This window comes from Passer domesticus, chromosome 7 (genome assembly GCF_036417665.1).
Source record: "Passer domesticus isolate bPasDom1 chromosome 7, bPasDom1.hap1, whole genome shotgun sequence".
Taxonomy (NCBI): Eukaryota; Metazoa; Chordata; class Aves; order Passeriformes; family Passeridae; genus Passer; species Passer domesticus.
The window spans coordinates 10923987-10946716 of NC_087480.1; the positions used below are offsets into that span (position 1 = coordinate 10923987).

The following is a 22730-nucleotide window of genomic DNA, read 5'->3' on the forward strand; positions in this document are numbered from 1 at the left end:
TAAGCACAAATGTATTCTAGGACTGCTTACCTCCATGATGTTTGATGCTCACACAAAACTTGTACAAGTGGTGAGGTCTCTGCAAAGGTCAAGAAGGCTAAATAACAGGATATACTAAATGTGGATCATTTATATGCAGAAAGAAGCCTCAAGAACAAGAACTGGATGTCTATAAAAAGAAATACACCTGATTTTATTGAAACTATTCATAGCAAATAGTTGCAAACTGGACATCCCAGTGGACTTCTCCAGACAATATAAAAAGATCAACTTTACTAATTGACTGTGTCTACTTTCTTTTGCATGCCTCTTTAGCTGGAGTAGAATCTCATTTATGCTATTGGGTGTTGGATCAAACATCACAAATGCTTTCAGTTCCTTTCCTTCTCCAGTGAGCAAACTGGGAGCAGTCAAACCCAGACACAACTGCCTTCTCTGCATTAACTTGGCAAGAAACAATATTAAAAAAAAAACCCCAAACCATTTGTTGATGGGTATGTGGAGGGCGAGAAGGACCAGAAAGTTCAACAGGACAAAGGGCAGTGCAGTAGCAACAAGGCACAGCCTCTGCTTGGGGCTCCTGATCTCTGTCCTACTCCATCCTACTCCCCTTCTGATCAGACACAGAGCCAGTCCCTCCATGCACCAACAACATCCAGCTCAGCTGGAAAATTCTATGGTTTTCCTTCACTGTTTCAAGGAGAGGAAGCACAGAACATAAAAGGATGAAATACATACTAACAGAGAAATCTACAAAGTGACAAATGTAAGTTTTTAATTGGCTTTTTTAAAAGCACGTTCATTTTTTTAAAAGCACACTGTAGATGGAAGATGCTAGTGACGTGCATTTTCAATAAACCAAATGAATTACCATCAAGTGAAATAATAAAAAAAATAATTTTGCACATCCTTAAAACAAGTTGTTCTATTTTCAACTATGTGTAAGTTTACAAGGACAAATCAGACCTTTGAAACTAACAATTTCATTTTTAAGGGTGTCCTTGAAAGACTGCAGCAGTATATAAGTTACAGGATACCAAAAAAAAAACCAACCTGTAAATAACAAAAACTCAGGTTGAATGTCAGAAATTGAAAACATACATGCAACTACTGCAAAATAAATTACTATAGTCAAAGCTGCTCCTTAGACTCAAGAGCTCATATGGCAGTCTTTTAAAGGTCAACACTGAAGGCAGTCACATTAGAAATGAAGTTGAAGAATATGAAATCCAGTGTTCAAATGATTTCTTTGCCCAGGGTTCCTTATTAGAAAGGTAATCTCTTTTCTATCACTGTTTAACAACATATCATTACTATGTGAAGTGTTTTAAAATACCTGGAGTAGAAAAGATTGTATTTAAAACCAATTCATTCTATTACATCCCAAACAATACATAAAAATGGGAAAGAATTTATAAAAATGTTAATTTTGCTGGCAATTTTGTAGCACCGCTTGAGAGGGAGAGCAAACAGCTCTAACTCCTAAAACTACATTGCAACTACAGGCCATTTTATCACATGAAAATTACCAAGTGATGATAATTTCTCTGCTGATTTCAAATAAATCTTCTTGTACTCCCTCACACACTATCCTTCCCACTCTTTTTTCTATTAAAACAACCTGTGAAGTTAGCACCCAGGTGAATTTTTCCAAATGCCTGTAGCTCCAATGTTAGAACCATGCCTTGCATAATGGAAAGTTTACATGAAAAGTCAAGGTTTTGATGAATGTCACACTTGAAAGCCAATTAAGTGGGCTGAAAGGAAGACACAATTTCCCATTGTCTAATTGCCTCACAGCACCTTCAAGGTAATAAATTTGTCACATTGAATTATTAATGAGGAACGAATATTTGACTTGAAGCCTTGAATAGAAAGTAGTTCATTATCAGCTGGCATTGTTCCTTCCAAATAAAAGAGGGGCACTGTGGGAGTTAAAGAAAGTCGTCAGAGAAATCTTTCTCTCTCATCACTGTCTCACACACTGAATGCACCTTTTACATCCTGTAAACGTTCCAATGAGGGGGAAAAATTATGGCGCATTTAATTCTTAATTCTCTTTGGCCTTTGCAGCCCGACAAATAAACTTCCATCTGGATTCCCCAAAACACACGCTTTAACTGTATCACTTCAGACACAGAGCTTGGAAATTTTGAGAATTGGCCACATAAAAGTACAAGGAGCACAATAAAGCAGAGGTCAGTTTTAGGTTTATGTGGCTCTTAAAGGCTTTCTGTCTTACCTCTGCAAAGCATTGCTCACACACCTGCTGAGGCTGGGGAAACAGGTAGAGCAGTATATTTCTCCTTAATCCACAGTTTCTAAAGCAAGTATGATGCCCTTGAAAAGCATTCACTTCAGCACAGAAGACTTTTCTAGCAGAGAAGTCTCTGCTACACATCCTGTGCACAATGAGAGAAGTCATACAAAAAATGGAATCCAGGTCCTTGGTTTGGTGTTAAATCAAATTATGAAATTGAGCTCATTTGGGCATATCTTGGCTTTCTCAACAGGCCATCCTGGCTGTGCAGAGCTCAGGGTGGCTGCCAGCTGCTGGAAGGACACACCCCAGGCAGCACCCACCTTTGCTGCTGTAAATTGCAGCATCTTTCCCTGTGCTCATGGTACTCCAGAACTCTATTGTGGGGCACAGAGGAGCAGTGGAGAAACCCAAAAATGCCTGTTACAGAGCTCAGAGTGGAGAAACCCAAAAATGCCTGTTACAGAGCTCAGAGTGGAGCAGCTTTGGGCATTAACACTTGTGTGGGGAGTCTTGGCTGCAGTCATGTGTAAAGACCTAATCTTGTTCTCCTTGGGCGAAAGCTGAAGTGCTGCTAAGACTCTTTTGAGACGCTGCATTTGCCAGAGAGGTTTGCTGATCTAAAGAGGTGTTTGAGAGGCCTATTCCAAATACTGGTTTGAGCCCCTAGCAAGAAATCTCTCAGACATGGCATTTCTGGCACTCTGTCAGGACTCTGTAGAGACGAGGATGCCTTGGGGCTTCAACAGCTTTAATTTTGCAATGAATTTGACTTGGTGTCTTTCATGTATACACCAGTAAGGTCCGCAGTAGAAACCTTAGAAGTTAATGAATAAGACAGGGAGATTTAGAGATTTGGGCATATAATTACTATAGCAACATGTGCTCTTTCTTCCACTACCCCATGAGATCTATTAGGCATGCTACAGTAAACCAAATAAATCACAGGTCACAAAACACAGCAATAAATCCTACCCATATTAAATTGCAAAGTAATTAAAACTGGTATGATATTTACATTACAAATTCACTAATAACATCGGAAAAAAATCTGATTACAAGTACATCCAAAGCAACCTCTGTAGTGTTTCTTCAACTACTGCTAACATGAAGCCCTGCTTTTTCCAGCAGGGCCAGACATACAATGGTTTTTAGACTCTTCCTAAGGCTTCATAAAAGTTCTTTTCTTGGTTAGATCCCTAATACCACTGAAATAATCTCACTATAAAAGTACATTCTACAAGAACATCACAAAATGGGCAACTTCAGCTAAGTTTTTGTAGGACACTGAATAGTACTATTTAAACTGCTTAATGACAGCTTGAGTTTCCATGTTCCAGTCCCACCTCTACCCAGGGTCAATTCAATGAACAACAACAAAAAAAACCGAAACAAAAGAGGTGCAGCCCTTAGTGCTCCAGTACAAGTATTGTTGAAGGGCCTGAGTGGAGCCTGACCTCCTATTTCCACTGTGCCTCGCAAAGAGAGAATCTTAACCCCCAAAAGCCCTCAGGCCAGAATCTTTCAATAGCGCTGAAACAAGAAGCAAAACAAATGAATTCCCTCATATTAAATCTGACAGCAGCAAAACACTCATTATTATCCCTGACTTACAGGGCAAGTCAAGCCCTTAGTCATGCTAGTTCTAATATACTGCTGCAGATAGCAAACAGTTTCCATCCTTTTTTCAGAATAAAGCATTTGCTGCAGATCATGCTCTGAAATTAAACTCAAGCTTTCATTACGCGTGTAGTGGATTTTATTATTCCTTTTTTTTTCCCTTTGGTCACCTGGCAGTAGTTACCCGTCCTCCTCAGGATGTGGCAATTAGACATCTTGTGCTAGACACTGATATTGCTCAGTCCTGGGCTTGCACTCCATGAGTGACTCCCAGTACATCACAAAGCCACTATAAACAGCAGCCAACCCCTCCTGGCAGCCTATGAAAAATGTCCTATTTTGAAACAATTTTGCCTCTGCATGATGTATGTTCTGTTTTTCCTTTCCCTTGCTCTTCATTACTAAGAACATTTGCATGAAAAATAGCATCTCTCTTTTTCAAAAAGTTCAGTTGCTCCTGCTGCTGCTATTTTTCTCCCTGCACTTGAACTCGTAATCCACTCTTTGTGTAGCTACAGTGGAATGCTGTGAAAATGACTGTGGCATCAGCAAAAAGCATAAAACGTAGCTGCTGATGAGTTCTCAGGAGGAAGGCTGGGGGCTTATGGTGCCCTCAGTACTCAGCACAAAAACCAAATGGGCACATGCCAACATCTAAAATTTTGCCACCTTCAGTAGCAGTTCTCTGACTGTCAGCCCTCACAGCTGTAAGTGGGGCTGGAATTTCTGCAGGCACGCAGCACATCCATCCCCACAGTGTCAAACACAGCTTGGAGCCAGACAACCTCTGCCTCTTCCCTTCTGCTTCACTCCCAGGGCAGCACAGACCACCAGAGTCTCTGGAGATGCCCCTCTGAAGTCATGAACAAGCAGGAGACATCAGTGTGTGAGACAACCCTTGAAACACCTTTTCCTTTGCATCTTTGCTCAAATCCACTCAGCAGACTGCAGCAGCATTTTCCTAACCCATCTCTTTCACTCGGCAGAGGTTACTGACACTTAGCTCTCACCCCTTTCCTCTCTGTGTCACAACTCACCTCCTTCCAAAGACCTTCCTCCCACGCTGGGCCCTGTCCTCTGCAGGGACCCCCTGGAAAACCAGCCCAGAGCCCCCCTTGCTCTTCCCAGTCCCTTTTTTTAATTCCTCAGTGGCAACAGAGCCTCTCCACAAGGAATTCCCTTCTCCTGGCTGGTCTCAGCCTGTGCCTCCCCTGTGCTGTCAGGACTGCAGCCATCAGTTGGTTCTTGCTCCAGCCTGTGCCTCTCCCGGGCAAACCCCATCCTGTGTACCCTGGGATTCTGGTGCATGGATAATGCTCTGGTTTGCTCAGGCACAAAAAGCAGTGCACATACATAATAAACAAGGATGTGATATGGAAAGCACAGGCATATGCTCATTTCACCCATTTCCCGCTGTTTTTGCTGGCCTTTAATCCCTAAACATCAAGCCAAACAATGAAATTATGTTTATGGTGAAATAAGATTTATTGGACTCTGTCCAGTGATTTTTCCTGGTGTAAAACTAATACACAAAACCATTTCTAGTTCAGAGCTGGAACACTGAACTTCCCAGGGAGAATATTTCTATGAGAATACAGCCAAGGAAATTTATCCCAGCAGAGAGGGAGCAAGAACCTCCTACATGTGGGGAAAAAATGATCCCAGAGCACTGTGAGTGGTGCACAGAGCTTGTGCTGGCCCTCCACAGGGCCTGAATTTCTCCCTGCATGCCCATTCCTACACAAAGATACCAAGCATGATGCTGTCCAAAGGCCTGCCCCAGAGCATCACTGCAGTCATCAAATTGCTGCTCTCTACTTTCCTTTTCCAGGATGAAATTACTCAGATTACATTATTGCTCCAGAAGAAAGCAAGGGGGGAAAGAAGTCAGCAAGGGATACCACGTGCTGTAAATCCTCAAGACACCTTCATCAGTCACACCGTGCCTTTTCATTTCTTAGGAGGAGTCAGCTGCTGACTGCTATGTTTTCTGCCCCTCCCACCTTCTTATCAGGATTACTGTAATTGTTTGATTATTCCTTTCTATGCAGTGGACAAAAAACATCAATCACTTTAACTTCCTAAAGCATTTGGTTAAGTTTCACTTTCAAAAGATGGCTATCTGCATGAAATACTTGTTATTCATAATGCCTTTAAACAGAATCTGTTTTTCCTAAGTGAACACTAGTTGAGAGCTCTGACATGTGCTGGTGATCACCAATTTTAATTTTTAAATAAAATGATGGGCTGTATTCATCCAGAAGAGATCCATACATGATGAACTCAATTCACAGAGCAAGTCTCCTCAAATCCAGCAACACATGAACACAGACGTGTAGGGTAGAAAAGAGCAGCAGCTGAAAGCCAGCCACCAGAAAAGGTCAAGCACTGCAAATGGGGAGAGAAGAAATGGCAGAAAGCCACAGGTCCGCACATCTGGGTGGAGAGGAATTCACAAAACTCTCCTTGCTTTGACAAAACCAGCTTGAATGTGGGGGATGAAACTCCAACTCTGACCATGCCTTCCCACTATTTTCCTCTCCCTGGTTAATAATGCAATAAACACAAAGGCAGAAAAAATACTTTTAGGAAAATCAATGTTTTTTAAGATAAAACGCCAATGTAATTCAAACAGCCCGAGTCAACTGCCTATAGTAAATTAAGTTTAAAATTTTAACAAACTGTCATGTAAAACTGGTGGTGTCTGACAAATTCAATTACAATAGTAATACATCACTCACAAAAGTATTATTGATAGTGACAGGAAGATATTGAATTTAAATTATTCATTTTTATCGATTAAACAATATCTCTTCACCAAGAATGGGGCAAAACATCTGACAAACATTCAAGATTCATATTTTAGCTCCTAAAATAAATAGCTGCCAATCCACCCATGCTGGGCTTTTGCACATTCCCCTGCAGTGGATCCAGTCAGCATTAAAACTCTGTGCATGGAAAGCCATTCACCCACATTTCTTGTAGCTAACACTGAGCTGCACAACACTCTTCCTCCTCCCAGAAGCACTTGAAAAGCTCTTTCTGTGAAAATGTGCACACTGGTGTGTCCCTGAGAGCTGCTGCCTTACCCACCTGCATTTCAGAGCAGACACCCCAGGCAGGTGGGATGCCTTGGCTCAATAGCAGCCACAAAATGCCACCCCTGCTGCTAATTCCCTCTGCCCAGGACAGTCAGGGGATTTCAGCTGAAGGCTGGACCTTTGATACAGCCTGTCTGAACTTCATTCCTTGCCAGTAGCAGCAGTATCCCAAACAAAATGAAAGCAGTAATTGCTTTCTGAGCTCAAAGACTGAACTGAGTCACGCTGAGAATACTGACCCTAAGCAGCTCTAACACGTGTATTCCAAGAAAAATAAAATAATCAGGGAACAGAAAGTCAGGTTGCCTTCAACGTGCAATTCTTCCCTTCAAACTATTACCTGTGAAAAGTCCAGGGGATTGTCATTTCATTTAAGTTCCTAGTTCCTTGCCCAAATTCTGTCCTTTGAGGTTTTCACTCTGATGGCACTGCACATCACACATATAAGAGGAAAATAAATGTACACCAGCAAAGCAGGTGGAAGCAAAAGAAAAAAATTAAAAACACAGAGCCCAAACCAAGCACCAATCTCATGGGGAGGAGGCCTCTTGCATCCAGACATGGGCATTTAATTGTTTTTAGAGACTTTTGGCCATGGGAGTTTTGACATATCCATAAAAGCCCAAGCTGTCGCCTACTGTAAGTATGTAAGCATGTCAGGCTGAGAGTTTGGATATTTTTGTGCTGATAATCTTTTTACTTATCTGCACAGGCTGAAGGAAGTAAAGGAGCATGAGTGTTCTTCTGGGTGATTCCCATGCACAATCAGGGTGGCAGGGCTGGTGGATACAGTCTCCAGCTTCCTGTAGCAACTCACTCTCACATCAAAGCACGGGGAATAAACACAATTTTCCACATTAATGTACAGGGTAACCCACTCAGGGACTGTGCCCATCATTAACATGTACATGAACAAATGTCAAGTAAACCTTTCATCACCATATTACATTTTTGGTGGATTTTTAGGAGAATTTGAAGTTCTGTTGCCTTTATCTATATCCAAATGTACTAATACAATGATACAGTGCTACATTTTGGTCTGAATAATCTTACTTGTCTATATCTGACTAGTTTTCTCTTCAGAACATGAAATTTGAACCCTCACAGCTTGAGAACTTTTATCAACATAAGACAACTAACATTGCTACTAACATAAGATTACCATAAGAATATCATAAGATCATCCAGCCATGAAAAAAAAATTATCTTGTTATTCCAGACTGGTAAAATTTGTGTCCCAGTGCCAAGAGGAGTTTGCACACTCACACATGTTGGATCTCAAGACACAAGCAGCACTGGCTGTTTTATAAACCCACACAGCAAACTGCACTGCTGGAGCCCAAGGCATGGGCAGATCATGAACTGCTCCCAGGACACACAGCCCAGCATGGCCAAAACAAGCCTGGGAGATTGGTTTTACTATTTACCAGTGGCTCTTCCTATGTTTAACGTTAATGTTTGATTTCTAATTCCAAAGGAAGTATCCACTCCTGCTCAGGATATTCAAGAGGGAATGGCAATGCAGTGCCACAGCTCTGTGTCAATGAAACATCTCAGTGGGGCAGTAATACAGGAGGAGCACAATTTATTCTTCTCCCTGGTCTACAGAACAAGAAAGAAGTAAATAAGATTACACTAAAGGAAACTTCCACACAGTTAACAGCAAATTTATTTAGATAACAGGCTGATTTTTATAGGTTTTGGAGTTCTCAGAAAAAAAAAATAGTTCCTCTCCTGCCTCCAACTGACATTTTTATTTCTTTTACATTAAGTCTTTTTTGTCTTTTGGTACAAGAAGGTTCAGCCTAATACCTGGATTATTTCTGTCTACTTGAAATGAAAAGGAATTTGTTTTATGTATTTGACCTTTGATAAACTACACTACAGTAAATCCTTTTCATTTTCCTCTCCCTGCTGATGTGTATTTGGTCCAGTGTAAATACAGCACCTTTCAGCAGCTCTGAGAAACTTCAACAAGGGACCATGGAAAATTAGTTTGTTCCTGGCATTACTATGCCCTAGTTTAAAAGCCTTGTGTGATCCATCAGAAAAATACATCAAATAAAGAACTTCAATGTTTAAATGGTTCACAGCCACTCTACCAAAAAGCAGTGAATCCTAGATGTTTCAATATCTCTTAACACCTTAACATCTAATTTAAATGCCTACTTCTTAAATGTCTTAGTTTTAGCACATTTCAGCTACTCAACAGAAATATCCTGAGCCATTAAAACAAATGGAACTTCTCAATCCTAATTCCCTACTCATATTTCCCAACTCATCCTCTTCATACAAAATGCACAGTGGAAATCTATAGGAGAGGCTTAGGATTAATCCCCAAAGGTCTACAACACTGAAATAAAAACCGGACAAGACTTCTTGGTACATATTTAAACCCAGAGGCTAGACTAACAATTTTTTACCCTCTGCAGAAGGTCTTGGCACAGAGAAGTTTCTTCAAATCAGCAGGGACACAACATGTCTGAAATATAGCTAGAACACCCATTAAATTAGTCATGTCTGAGCCCTCATCCTTATCACAGAACCAACTAGAACATAATCATTCCTGACTCAACTTTGCCAGAATTTTATCCTAAGAAATCCTTCAGCATGCAGACTTCTTACCTAGGTAACCTGTTCCAATGATGTGCCAACAACTTCACCCCAGGCTGCCCAACTCAAACACTTGGAAGTCTTGTGTCAGGCTCTAAGATTGCTTTCCTTGAGTTCTTACATTTTCCCACTTAGTTTTTGAACCTTGAAAGTTTGTATAACCCAGCCTCTCTGATTTTTTTTTTCAGAAATTTATAGCTTTTCATAATCAAGTCTAGATGGTGAAACTTGGGAAGCAAAAATAGAGACTTCTTCCAAGTGCTGCAAGTATTCATTTAATTTCTTGCAGCCAGGGTGGAGAGAATAATAGTCCATTGTCCTTGAGCCTCCCAGGGCTCAAAACCTCCCAGCAATGCTGTCCTTTGCAGAGCACCCATCTGGGCTTTGCTGCAGGCCAAGGGAAGGTGCCCCTGAGCCCCCATCCCCTGCTCCCCATGGCCCCAGCCCTTGGCTGTAGCCATGATATTTTCTGAAAAATCCTTTTGCTAGGATTTTTCTCCTGAGGAGCCTCAGGAAGGAAATTTAAACAATAACTATCTGCTGCTGTGGAATGCAGCAGGTGCATCTGTGATTGGTGCATGTTGGTTGTTGCTAATTAATGGCCAATCACAGTCAGCTGGCTCAGACTCTGGGCGTCATGAGCTTTTATCATTCCTCTCCTGTCCTTTCTAGCCTTCTGATGGATCCTTTTCTCCCTATTATTTTAGAAATATTTTAGTATATCATTTTAATATAATATTATCATAATATAATAAAACAGCCTTCTGAAACATGGAGTCAAGATTCTCATCTCTTCCCACATCCTGGCACCCTGGAACACCACATACTTGGTCTCCTCATCCCCCTGGCTCCAAGGGACCACGCTGCAGCTCTGCTCTTCCTTCTCCCTCCTGCCCTGTCACTTCCCCTAAGCACGTTGATCCAGAGAGATTTGTCTGGTCCTTTGCTCCATCTGCTGCTCAAACATTAAACGTGGAAGGAGGCAGAGCCCCTAGACTGCAGCAGAAATGCTGTTTAGGGTGTGATGCTGCTGCAGTTCAATTGCATTAGCAATTTGAAATTAAAGATGTTTTGCAGGGGATTGCAGGTACTGGAGACTTCACTTATATTTGAACAAAGCAAAAAAAATCAAATACAAGAAAAATTTAAATTTCCTTTTACAGCCTCCCTGTTTTCCAGAAATTCTTTAATTCTATGCTAAACTACAGGCTAGTAGTAATCAATTTTTGTTGATTCAAGAAATGAAATGGGAGGAAAACAGGACAAAAGGCATTTGCTTTTTCCTTTCTAGAACACAATCACAGCACGCACTGATTACTGGACATTTGGGTCAAAGTTTATTTTTCCTAAGAAAATCTTAGGGACATTGCTTTGGTATTTAGAGAAAGAAGGAGCTCTGTGCATTTACCACTTTTTTTGTTTAATATGGTCTCAGAACACAGATGAATTTTAGCACTTTTGGGCACATGAACTTTAGTGGGTTTGGACACATATGCTTCTTCTGCATGAAAGGCAGTAAAAATTTAGTCACAGCCTCATTCACTGAGGCCTGATCCAACCTACACTGAAATCTGTGGGCACATCTCCACAAAACTGGACCCATGCACCAAACTCTCCTCTGGCTAAAAATAGCAGAGATCTTGTATGAAGTTAAATGTAAATGGATACCAGAAAATAAATCACTCAAATAATATCAAGAGAAGAAAATGGGGATTGAAGACAAGCTCTAGTTTAAAAACTATAGAGGTGAGAGATTTAGCATCTGCAAAGAAACAAATGGGTATGATTGACTGCTTTGTTCTGTTTGCAGATAAACTTTGCAGCTCCAGTTAATAATCATGCAGGAATCCTTAGCTGCAAGCACAAAGAGAACAATAAAACAGCAAAACCCCAAAGTTACAATGGAAGATGGAAGTTGATGCAGCAGGGCTTTGCCTTCCTCCTTCCTTTGGCAGCACTGTCAAAGTGGCATAATGACTTAGAAAACAGAGAATGCATAACTAAAATTATGTCAGAATAAGCAAGAAGGGGAAAACCATGGGTTTACCATCTCTCTCCCTACTAATTGCTGATTTTAATAGCTTTGAGCTCCTTACTGGCAACACACAGCAAGGGGAGGGGTGAAAATGTTTTATTCAGTGCTCACTAAATGCACTGCAGCTCGGTACTGACACCGCTCAGGACAACAGCTTTTCACTGTGCCATCAAGCAGCTGAACTTCTAGTCCTGCCTTGTCTGAAAAAACAAGCTAGATGCCCCTTCTCCCAGTCAAATGACACATTAGTTGCTGTCACTGCTGTCAAGCCTGAGTTATAATGATGGCATCACTGCTCGTGCAGCCTGCAGGGAAACCAAAGAGCATCAGAGCATCAGCCTGCCAGGAAGGTGCAGTCACCACCTCGTCTGCCTAGTGAGAGGAATAATGTTTTCTGCAAGAGATATTTCCCAAAGAGCAGTGATCCTTGCAAACTGCCCTGAGAAACACCCCTGCCTTTCTGACCAGCCTCCTCTCCATGCTACAGGTACAATAAATCAACCTTCACGTCCACAGCTGATAACTGTTTTTCCTCATCAAGCTGAGGCTCTTTCTGTCATACTCAGCCCCAGCAGACCATCCTCCTGGTGCTGTGTTTGGACACAACACAGCAGGTTTTGTGTGAGGTTTCTGGCTCCCCATGCTGCAATCCAGCTCTGATCATACAGCTGAAATGCCTGAGAGCTGCAACGTGGAATCAGCACATGGCACAAAGCAGTGCCCTTTCACCCCAAACACAGGCAGGGTTATGTCCAGTAGGATTATTGTGCATCTCTCCTTGAACAGTTTCAGTTAAAGAGAGACCATTTTAAATTTTCTTCTGCTTCCCAACACTCAAAATTTCTCCCGGCACTTCCAATTCTGCCAGGCTCTCTGAGGTCCCTTTAACAGGCTTCAATTCCTCTCTCCAGGGCCAGGCAATGCCCTCCCATTGCTGACAAACTGCAGCTTGCCCTGGGGTTTCTGTTTTCCCAGCAAACAGCTGTCCAGGCTGTGCCACCACCAGAGCCAGTGGGAGTGGAACAGGCAGGACCAGCCCCACATCTCAACATCTCCCTTTGCTGCAGCAACACTCCCTGTCAGAGCCCCTGTCCCACCAAAGCTCATTAGGGGGAAACAAGCCAGGAGTGCTGGGGAAGGATCTTGTCATCATTAATAATGTCAGACCCTTTTCTGCCTTGTCTTTTCATGTTAAAATTTTCAGAAGAACATGGAGGAGACACACTTGGCAGGTCCTAGGGTACCTTTGACACCCTGATCAAACTTGGCACCTACTACTGTATGTGTGCAGTAAATGATCTTTGGAGCTCATGTACACATCATGTATTAGCATATGTAGCTTTTTTTAATATCTATTTGATAAGTATTATTCTGTTTAGCTGCATATGGATACACAGCTACCTTCTCCTTGGCCTATTCTGATATCCAAAGGGATTCTCAGGCAAATTCCCACTAGGCTGGCCTCAAGGATCATATTTTCTGAACTGCAAAGGGTCTCAGCAGTTACTCTGGACAGCTCATCAGTCTGTCCCAGAAGCAGGTAATTCCTGCTAGCCAACCACACAGACTATTTTCTTTCCCCTTCTGACAGATAAATTATTGAACATATAACATGGAAATTTTCCTTCAAATTCATTAACAGTTCATCCACACACTACAGCAAGCCGTTATATTTGGATACCTTTCTCTCATAAGCCTCAGGCTGACTTCTCTCTCTCAAAAATGGTTTCCCAGTGGATACCAGCATGGTTTTGGTGGTGTACAACCTCCTCCCAAGCACAGCTCCCTGTGTTTTACCCCCAGTGCAGCATGAGAAGCACCAGGCTCCTGAAAGAGCCCAGAAGGCTCCTCCAACCATTGAGATTTTTACCCCAACTCCCTGTGAGCCACATGAAGTTCCTTGCAGTTTGAAATTACACCTGTCTGGCCCCTCAATCTCACTGAATGCAGCAGTGTGGAGACTGAAGCATTCCCTGCCCCAGCTGCAAACACCTGGCTGGGAACCTGCCTGCACCAGGATTCTCCTGAAGCATATGAACGTGTTTTCTTCAACAAAAACACTGACAGCAAACCCTGTCCCACGGGTGTTAGCAATTCCAGCAGGTGCCACAGGTAGCCCCAGGTATAGCAATCTTGTTTCCCTCTCCAGGATGCCTGCACTCACCCTGACAAGCTGCTGTGCATCCCTCTGCACACTATAAACAGACTTTATCATGCAGAACATAAAAAAAAAAATGCTGTCAATCTCCCTTTATTTCTGCTGCAGATGTAGGGAAAGGTGGTCTGGCTTATTTAATGAGCACAGTGTCAAAAGGCTCCAGCCCTGAGCCTGTCTCCCCACAGCAGCTCAGGCACCTGGGGCATGGAGAAGGTGCCTGCTCCCACAGGCACTGCAAGGGCTGTGACTACTGATTTTCTGTGCATCCAGTGACCTCACCTAGACAAAGTTTCACTAAGTTACTCTGGGATGTGCATTTCCTCAGCTGTGTCACTGGGGCTATCAAAACCTGCAGCACAACATTTTTTCCCTTGATACAATTATTTACCCACAGGGAACTCCTCTGAAATTTTCTCCCAGACCCAAAACAGCACCTAGAAGAGTAGGTATATTTAATCCAAAACCCAAGAACTTCCAAAGGCACAACCTGGGGGCTGGCAGCCCTTGCTGCCTCCCACACCCCCCTCCTCCAGCTGTCTCACCCTTGCTTGCTCTTTAACTACCAAGAGCCCTTAATTTCTGATACTGGCTGTCCAAAGTCTCACATGTAGAAGAATCATCTCCCCATCTTGCTTGTATTACAAAACAAATTAGAGATACTGAAGTGAAGTGTGTTAATCCTGTAATTATCATGGTTATAATGAGGCAGTTTAATGATCTTGCTAATTGTCTGTTCAGCAAGACTGGATTGGAAAACATTCCTTACCCTATCCACCCTTTAATTCTGCTTAGATCAGATGTTTCCTGGAAGTGTAGCTATGTGTAGCACTACCCCATCACCAAATTAATCTTTAAAACTTGCTGCAGGTCTAACCAAAGGCCAAGTATTACATTGTGAGCAGTGTCTATGTGGCCACAGTCAGTAACTATTCAGCTATATATTAATTCAGACAAGATTGCCAGAGGAAGCAAAAAGAGAAATAAACACCTCTGTGATGACTAAAATTTTGCTTATGGATTGCCTGTTAAAGGTCTTAAAATTATCAGCTGAAATAAGCTGCCTGAAAGCTGTTTCTGCCTAATCAACTGCTTTCCTGTTTATTCTGCTGCACCAGCCCACCCTCAGCCTGTGGCTGGGGCTAAACACAGGTGCTGTCCCAGAAACCACCTGCACTGCCCCAGGAAACTTCATTCTCCAACTCCTGCACACCTTGGGAGCAGCTCAGGACCCCCTGCCTGGGTCGTCAGAGATCATTAAAAAGGATCTTTACAAAAGAAAGCAATCAAGGACGGGTACACAAGTAAGTGTTCACTGCTGCAAAAAACCACATGCTTCCAGCACATCAGCTTCTCTGCAGGAGTTGTCATGCATATGCTAATCCTGGAGTAAACTGCAAGTAATTCCAAGCAATGAAGCAGTAATTTAGCCCGTGTTTGCTGTAAGCAGCTGATACAGCCATGCTTTCCCTGCCATGGCTTGTTCAGAGCCCCACATCTCATCCTTCCAGCTCTCTCTGCTGTAAAAAAAGTGAACTAAGTGTTCCTGTAATAGGCAAAATTTACCAAGCATCTCAATGCAGAATTCCTGTGTTTCCCCAGCAAATGATTGCAGGAGAATTGAAAAAGAATGAAGAGTCTGTCCATTTAGCCAAAAACACACCTCTGGGCTACAGAGGTAATGGGAGAACTTCTTCCAAGCACTAACCATCTCTTTGAGATCCCTACCTCACCTGCTGCTACAAAACAAAGGTAACTTGTCATCAAGCCTGGTAATAACAGTGCTGTGAGCAGCCACCCAAAACCCAGAGGTCAGATTTAAACTGATATTAAACCAGCAAAACTCCACCAGTCAGAAAACACAGTGATTTACAAGCAGTTGGGGACCTAACCTCTGCACCCAGCAAGCTTTGCACAGGCAAAGAGCCCAGCACAGAGGCCAAGCTGCCCAGCACAGGAGAGAACAGACAAAAATCAGGAGTTACCTCTTACTGCAGCCAGATCTTAATGCTCAGCACCTACCAGATTTTGTTTCTAGTACATTTGACACGCTAGAGAAATAATGAATAGTAATTTGAATTAATCATTGCAAGTTCCATTGTAATTAACAGCAGTGGTTAGCATGCCATATTTATGAATACAGAAGTGATGCATGGGATCAGCCCAAAGATTTAACTAAGGCACTGTCCCATTTCCAGCAGCTGTCAGCAGCAAATGCCTGGAAATACACTTGCAAGGGCAAGATAGGCATCAAGAAAAGCTTTCCCTGAACATCCATCTAACCTCCAATGGCTCACAGCTGAGAAATTTCCTGAGCCAAAGCCTGCCAGGGCTGTGCCTCTGAGCAGCTGGCACCAGCAGCACCCACAGACTCCTTGTGCTCTGCAGAAATCTCTGCCTGTGCCTCAAAGGCCAAGCCCCAGAGGGCACAGGCAAGTTCTGCACATAGCACTGTTTCTTTATTTATTTTGAGACAATTTTCTCAGCATCAGGACTAGAGCACTCCTTTAGCTAAATTCTGAGTGTTTGCTGAGGAAAGGGCTCACAAGTGAGACAACAGCAGGTAATGCATCTACTACAGTCTAATGATTCCCCCTAGCTTTAAAAAACACTGCCACTGCAGCATCTGGCCATGATAACCAGAGGATGCAATCAGGAGAAGGTCTGTAGATAAGCATTAGATTTCATTAAAACCAACCAGCAGAGATTAAAAATGAAGACAAGACAAGCTTATCAAGACACAAGCCCTCTTCTCAGTTCTATCAGCTCTCCTATTAAACTGTATCATGTGTCCCCAGAGATCTGCCTTGGCTGAGCAGTGCTGGGAGCAGGAGCAGCAGGGAGCAGGTCAGCCTGGTGCCACTGCCCTGCTCCCCACCCTGCAGCAGCCACAGAAAGGATGGGCCTCACACGCCAAGCAAGACCTGGGAATTAAAGTTCATTTATCAGCAATGGGAAAAATATTCCCTTGGCAGGAAAAGGAGAGGTCAGGTTACAGTGGAATCTATTAAATGAGTCTGTTTCTCAGCACTCTTCAGAAAATAGAGTGGAAACAGCAGAGTGATGACATTAGGTGGAATCACCAGCGAGATGAGAATGGAGCACCAGGGAGACAGGAAAAAAACCAAAGGGATATGGCTGAACTCATTTCCCTCAGACCCACAGAGACACTTATTCTGTGCTTCACATTCCTGATAGCACTGCCATCCACAGGGGGATGAACTGCAGGGTGCTCAGTCAAAGAAAAGTTATTCAATAACTTCAGACAGGTTTTGGTGTAAGCTCCAAAAGCCCCTCCAACTCAGCTGTGTGCAACTCAGCTGCTGCACCTGAAGAAGGTAGCCTAGTGTGAAATCTTAAATAAAATACACAATGGTCTTCAGACACATGTTACAGCAGGGAAACCACTGGCTATGATGGAGAATCTTACTTTTTTGGCTTTTGGTTTTGTTTTGAAGCAATTTTGCAATAACACCACTTCAAAACAAGCTGCCATATATGAAGTGGCAGAGTCGATATTACATTTTAAATAAAACACTCATTTGTTTCTCATTGTGACTTCAAAACTATAGGCTTCTTGATAACAAACACCTTTCTCAGAAAACTTCAGATTAAGAGCTATGGCAGCCAGGAATGTTACCAGCTTTGTGTGATCCACAGCAATACAGCCACACTACAAATGAATTTGCATACCAGAGATATTTGGGGCCAAATAAAGCAAAACTGCTCAAATACAGCTACTGAGCTGTAGCATGGCTCAAAACCATCCCTCTATTCTCTGTCCATGAAGCATTCCTCTATTTATTGGTCCATCTCCAATATTAACAACTCGTGAAAGTTTTTGGGTAAAAACTCTGCAAAGATGAATTTAAGTCAGAACCAATATTTATTCCAAGATTGTTCCTCAGTCCATTTCATCTACTCCCCAGCTCTCCAAAATAAATCACTTGGGCTCTCCATATACTGCAGCACATCAGATCTCAACAGCATAGATCAGCATACACAGCTGTGTTTATGAGAAAGAGAAACTAATAAATGAAAAATTATGAGTGGAAATTGAATCTGCTAGACAAATGCTCAGCAATAGATTAACATATGCTGCATTTACAAAAAAAAAAAACTTTAACTCCAGCTTATATTAAATATTGAGATCACTGAGTTTTCCTCAATGTTCTGCATGTCTTGATGTATTGTAAGCAGCATATTTTGTTGGTTGCATATATCCATATCTCTCTAATAACTTTCAAACTCCTGGACTCCTGTCATTTGGACTTATATTTGAAGAGACACTTGAGACCTATAAAAGAAGGGAAAAGAACCCAAAACCCAATACTAAAAGCAATGTGCTTTCACTGCTTTTGTCAGTGGAAATTTTCTTTTGAGCTGTATAATTGAAAAGCAAGGCAGTAGCACAAAATATTACACGAGATGAGGAACATTTCAGTGACAGCCTTGCAGCCCACAAATCAAAACATAATGCATTGTTTATCACAGATAATTTCAGGCTTTCCATCCCATTTTAATCTTTTTGTTAGCTTTTAAACAAACTCTGTCCCAATTTTAGAGACAGGAATAAGAAAAAAGCATTTGCATTCTCTTCTGAAGAATATTCATTATTCAGGGTAACAGAGAATAAACTGCAGAATATACTGCCCTGCTCATGGTAGCTACCCTTTGCGTGATAAGATACAAGCCAGTGAACCATCACAACACATTTTCTTTATTTAACTTTTAGGAAGCTGTAAGCTTCTCTGTTTCTATTCCTTGGCTTTGAATTCATTCTCTGCCTTATTTTAATATTTTCTAAATTTAAAAAAAAACCTCACTAAAGCCAAACCTTTTTCATGCAGATGAGGATGCCAGGAAATAATTCAGTAGCAGATTTATCCCTGAGAACAGAAACACATTTAAAAAGTCATATCTCCATTTTTAATCATTTTTACAGTCTAAGAGGAAGCATTTTCTAGTGAGGTATTTTTCCTCCTGCCTGGAGCCACAGTCTGTGTAACATCTGAGGTGCTGAAAAATCCACGAGAAGGTCAAAAATGTAATTCTGACACCAGTTTTAACGCATAGTTCAGCCAAAGTCACTCAAGGCAGAAAAAAACCAAAACAACTTAGTAGTCTAGAGATAAAGAGAACCTTAGCCCACCCCTACGTTACCAGGACATCAATGCTGATGACTATTCTCATTTTCCTTACACATCTATACACATTCTGAGAATTTGCACATATGAGTGATGGCACTCTCCTCATGAAGTCAGCAGAGCTCTTGATGCTCCCCCACTGCTGAATTAAAGCTCACTGCCCACCCCTCACTGATACCAGCTCCACTGTGACCTCAATGCCCATATTGAACAAAAGCCCAGCTCCCCTCCACCAGTGAGACACCCCAGTGCTGGGTCAGTCACACCCTGCAAGGAAGGGGCCAGCTAGCACAGGAAAACCTGGGCAAAGTCAGCTCAGCTTGCTGACACCACTCAGGTGCTGCTCAGAGCAGGCACCTCCTCCAACAAGATTTGCAGTGCATTTTTTAGAAGAACATTTGGTTAAATTAGTATCTGCAAACTACAGTGCCACACATGCATAATGCAGTGTGGCAGCTCTGAAGATTTAGGGAGGCTGTACAGAGAAGCATCCACAGTGATAAATGAAAAATACAGGTTTTCAAAACACAAACTTTAGGTCTCAAGACACCTGTTACTTGCTCAGAGAATGAATGGAATGCCTATTCTGATTTCTGGTGGCTTTCTCATTAGGCTGTTCATAATTTCTTACTCTATTCTGCACTGTCAGCCAACCAGGTGTCTGAGGTTGGGCTAAAATTATTGCTGTCCCAAATTCAGTCAGTGGGAGAAAGTCAAGCAGACAGCAAAACCTGGAACCAATCTTAACTTGGTCAAGGTGTAGAGATGTTTGAAGGACAGCCCAGAAGGTGATAAAGGACATTCAGTGTCACTGATGTGACACTAAGGACAGTGAAAGGTCTATAGTAGTAAATTGTAATGCAGTCATAGCCCCTAAAAAATTGCAGAAGTAGGAGGATTGAACTCACACCCTTGTGCTTCGAAGGCATGAAACTCCTGCTGCTGAAATGGAGAATGGACAGTCCTGCAGTTCTTTCTAATTCCTGATGTAGCAAATTTTTCAAATAGAAAAGCAAAGAAAAGAGCAATGCAGGAACACAACAGGGTTTGAAGACACAGATTAACAGATTTCAATATTAATCAAGTTAAGGTAGAGGTTGTTATTAGAGACTTGCCTTCAAGTTCATGTATTTAATAATTTAGGTATTTTTACACATTTTCTGTACAGGAAGAGAAAAATTGATTTTAGATTTCTGAACTATGCTGTGTCCTACTTCACTATTTCCACAGACTCCAGAGTGAAGCTGTCTGCTCAAAATGCCAAGCAGGCATTCTTGGCAATACAGACCAATAAAAATGCACAAGCAGGAATTCTGCCTTGGTAACTCATAGGCATGATGTGCTTCTAACTTGCATCCTGCTGCCCAGGAGCCCCAGGGAACAGCCCTGCCATGTGGCACCACAACACAGGCCCCTCTCCAAACCCCTCTCCCTCAATCTCCCTCTCTGCATCACACAGGTGAATATTGTTCCCTCCCATCAGCTCTCTCATCCAGCTGACAATTCCCAAAAGAGGAGCATTTGAATGATCAACCAGCCATGTGCACAGCTGAAACAGCAACAAGTCAATACCAGGGTCAGAAACAACCCTTCCAAGTTCTTTTTTGTGATATTGTTTGCAAACATTTCTACTGGTTCTAGCAGAATGAGGTTGGAAGTCATGAGTGAGCAGAGCAATTCCCACTGCAGCTGGATAAACCCTCCCTTCCCAATCTGTTACAGCTGTAACAAGATAGACACGGAGAAATAGAATTGATCAAGGTGGAATAATATTTAGAGCAGAATGTCAGGTTCAGCCACAAATAGATTCACTTGTGGAAGCAGCTGCTACACCCATTAGAATATTTTAATAAACTGTTATGAAGATTGACACCTTGGAAGTAGTTGAGTATTCAGTATTTTTAGGTAATTACTGCAGCAATAACATAAGACGTGCTCATTTTCAGAATGAGGAATTATCTGTAGCTCCCATTGCTGTGCACCTTTAATAATCCAAAATAGTTTGACACCAATGATGATTACTCCAGCTTTCCAAGTTTCCAAACAAACTAATAGAAGCAAAAGAAACTGTTTACAGTCCAGGGGAAATCCCATGAGCTGGTTAGATGAGGCCTCTAGAGGAAAGTACACAGAAATTATGATACCACAGCACTGACAAACAGCAAAAAATCCACAAGTAAAGCAAATACCTTCAAGTCAAGAGCCTGTGTAGAAGGACAGAAGAAATAGTACCGCAATAAAAGCAGCCATGAGAAAATGACATCCCATTAACAGGCATGCTGCCACATTTGTCAGCACACTGACAGTGGCTGTGATGGGGCAGGGATGTTCTCACAGTCAGTGCTCATGGGCCACCACCAAAACCAAGCTCCCACCTTCTCTCTTCCCCTCAAACCGGAGCTCAGACTTGTTCCCCAAGCCCTTTGAAGGGCACAGGCTCATCCTGGATGCCCAATCACCTGCATTTGCCACGTGAAACATCAGGAATTCTCCTGGATCCACCCTCATTCCATGTTCACACAGACAGCACACCTCCAGAACTGCACACAGAGCCAGACTCGGGCTCATGTTGCTTCCAAGCACCATTTCACCTGCTAATTGCAAAAAATGCAAACCCAAAACTTGCCATACAAACACTGGTTACTTTTGCTATGAGCTGCCCAGTTGAACCACAAAGGTTTCCTGTGAGTTAGTACTGATAAGCTCTCAACATGCAGATGGGTTTTCTCAGTGCTGGAAAGCTTCACTCTGTTGTCATCATATTGCAAAAGTTCCACACTGTTTTCTCCTTATCACAAAAGTTCCATACCTTCTTGGTGTTTTCTCATGGGCAGCTCCTCAGAGCACTGAGTCTTTCCTCCTCAGAATAACCAACTGACTCCAATTCCCCTCTTAACTACCCAACCCACTCTTTTATAGCACTCCTCTTCTCACTGGTCACAGCTGTGGCCTGTTAAACCTGGCCTGTTCCTAATCTTTGGTCATTGGCCCAGCTGCAGCTCCTTAGGGGTGAGATTACTTTCTGCACTACCTTTATTTTCTTATCCTCCTACATCACCGTGCTCCCCCTGCAGATGAAGAGTGCCTATCCTGAAGCTCATTTTAAGAGCACAGTGACCAGGCCAGAGTTCAGTGCTGTCCCCCTCCTGCCCAGTGTCACCACTCCAGAATTCAGCAGTATCCTTGATCCCCCCAGTGCCAGTGGGCTGGAATGACATCCTCCAGGCAGGATGAGAGCAGCTGCACTCAAAGAAACTGCTCTGCCATCCTAAAAGAAATTCTGAGAATCAAAAATTAAATAAAAATAAATGCACATCAATTAGACAAGAAGACCAAAGCCTAGAAAATGTTACTGAGTTTAAAAAAAAAATTGAAGCAATAAAGGTTAAAACAAAATGGTCTTGTTGATAAAAAATGCTTCAGTCACTTCAAAACTACCTCAGAGTGGCTTTGGCCTTATCACTTTCAGTAAATCTGGAGGTTTGTTTTGTACTTTAACTTAAATGTCAAGTTATAAATGCACTTTGAACTGAAAATACATTTTAAAAAAAACTTTTCAAAATGGGATATTCACTAAAACTAACCATTTTCCCATAAACAGGCTTGGCTTTGACAGAAAAATGTCAGCATAAAATATACCCACACCTCCATTCTGAGCTGTGTGGCCCCTAAGGAGAGGATACTCCTCATCTGAAAACATCTGAAAGCATCTCTCAGTGCCCCACCACCCAGGCAGCTTTTTCCACAGCCTGGGCAGAGCTGATGTTGTCTCATCAGGATTTTAGCTGCTGCCTCACTC

General features: G+C 42.3%; 1 long non-coding RNA gene across 1 annotated transcript in view; it reads right to left on the reverse strand.

Annotated features, from left to right (window-relative positions):
• The window catches only part of LOC135304444 (uncharacterized), a 200686-nt gene extending 178719 nt beyond the window's left edge, over positions 1-21967 (reverse strand). Inside the window, exon 1 of the long non-coding RNA XR_010365838.1 lies at positions 21741-21967. This is a non-coding gene — a long non-coding RNA (uncharacterized LOC135304444). The remainder of the gene's footprint in view (positions 1-21740) is intronic.
• Positions 21968-22730: the final 763 nt, after the last annotated feature.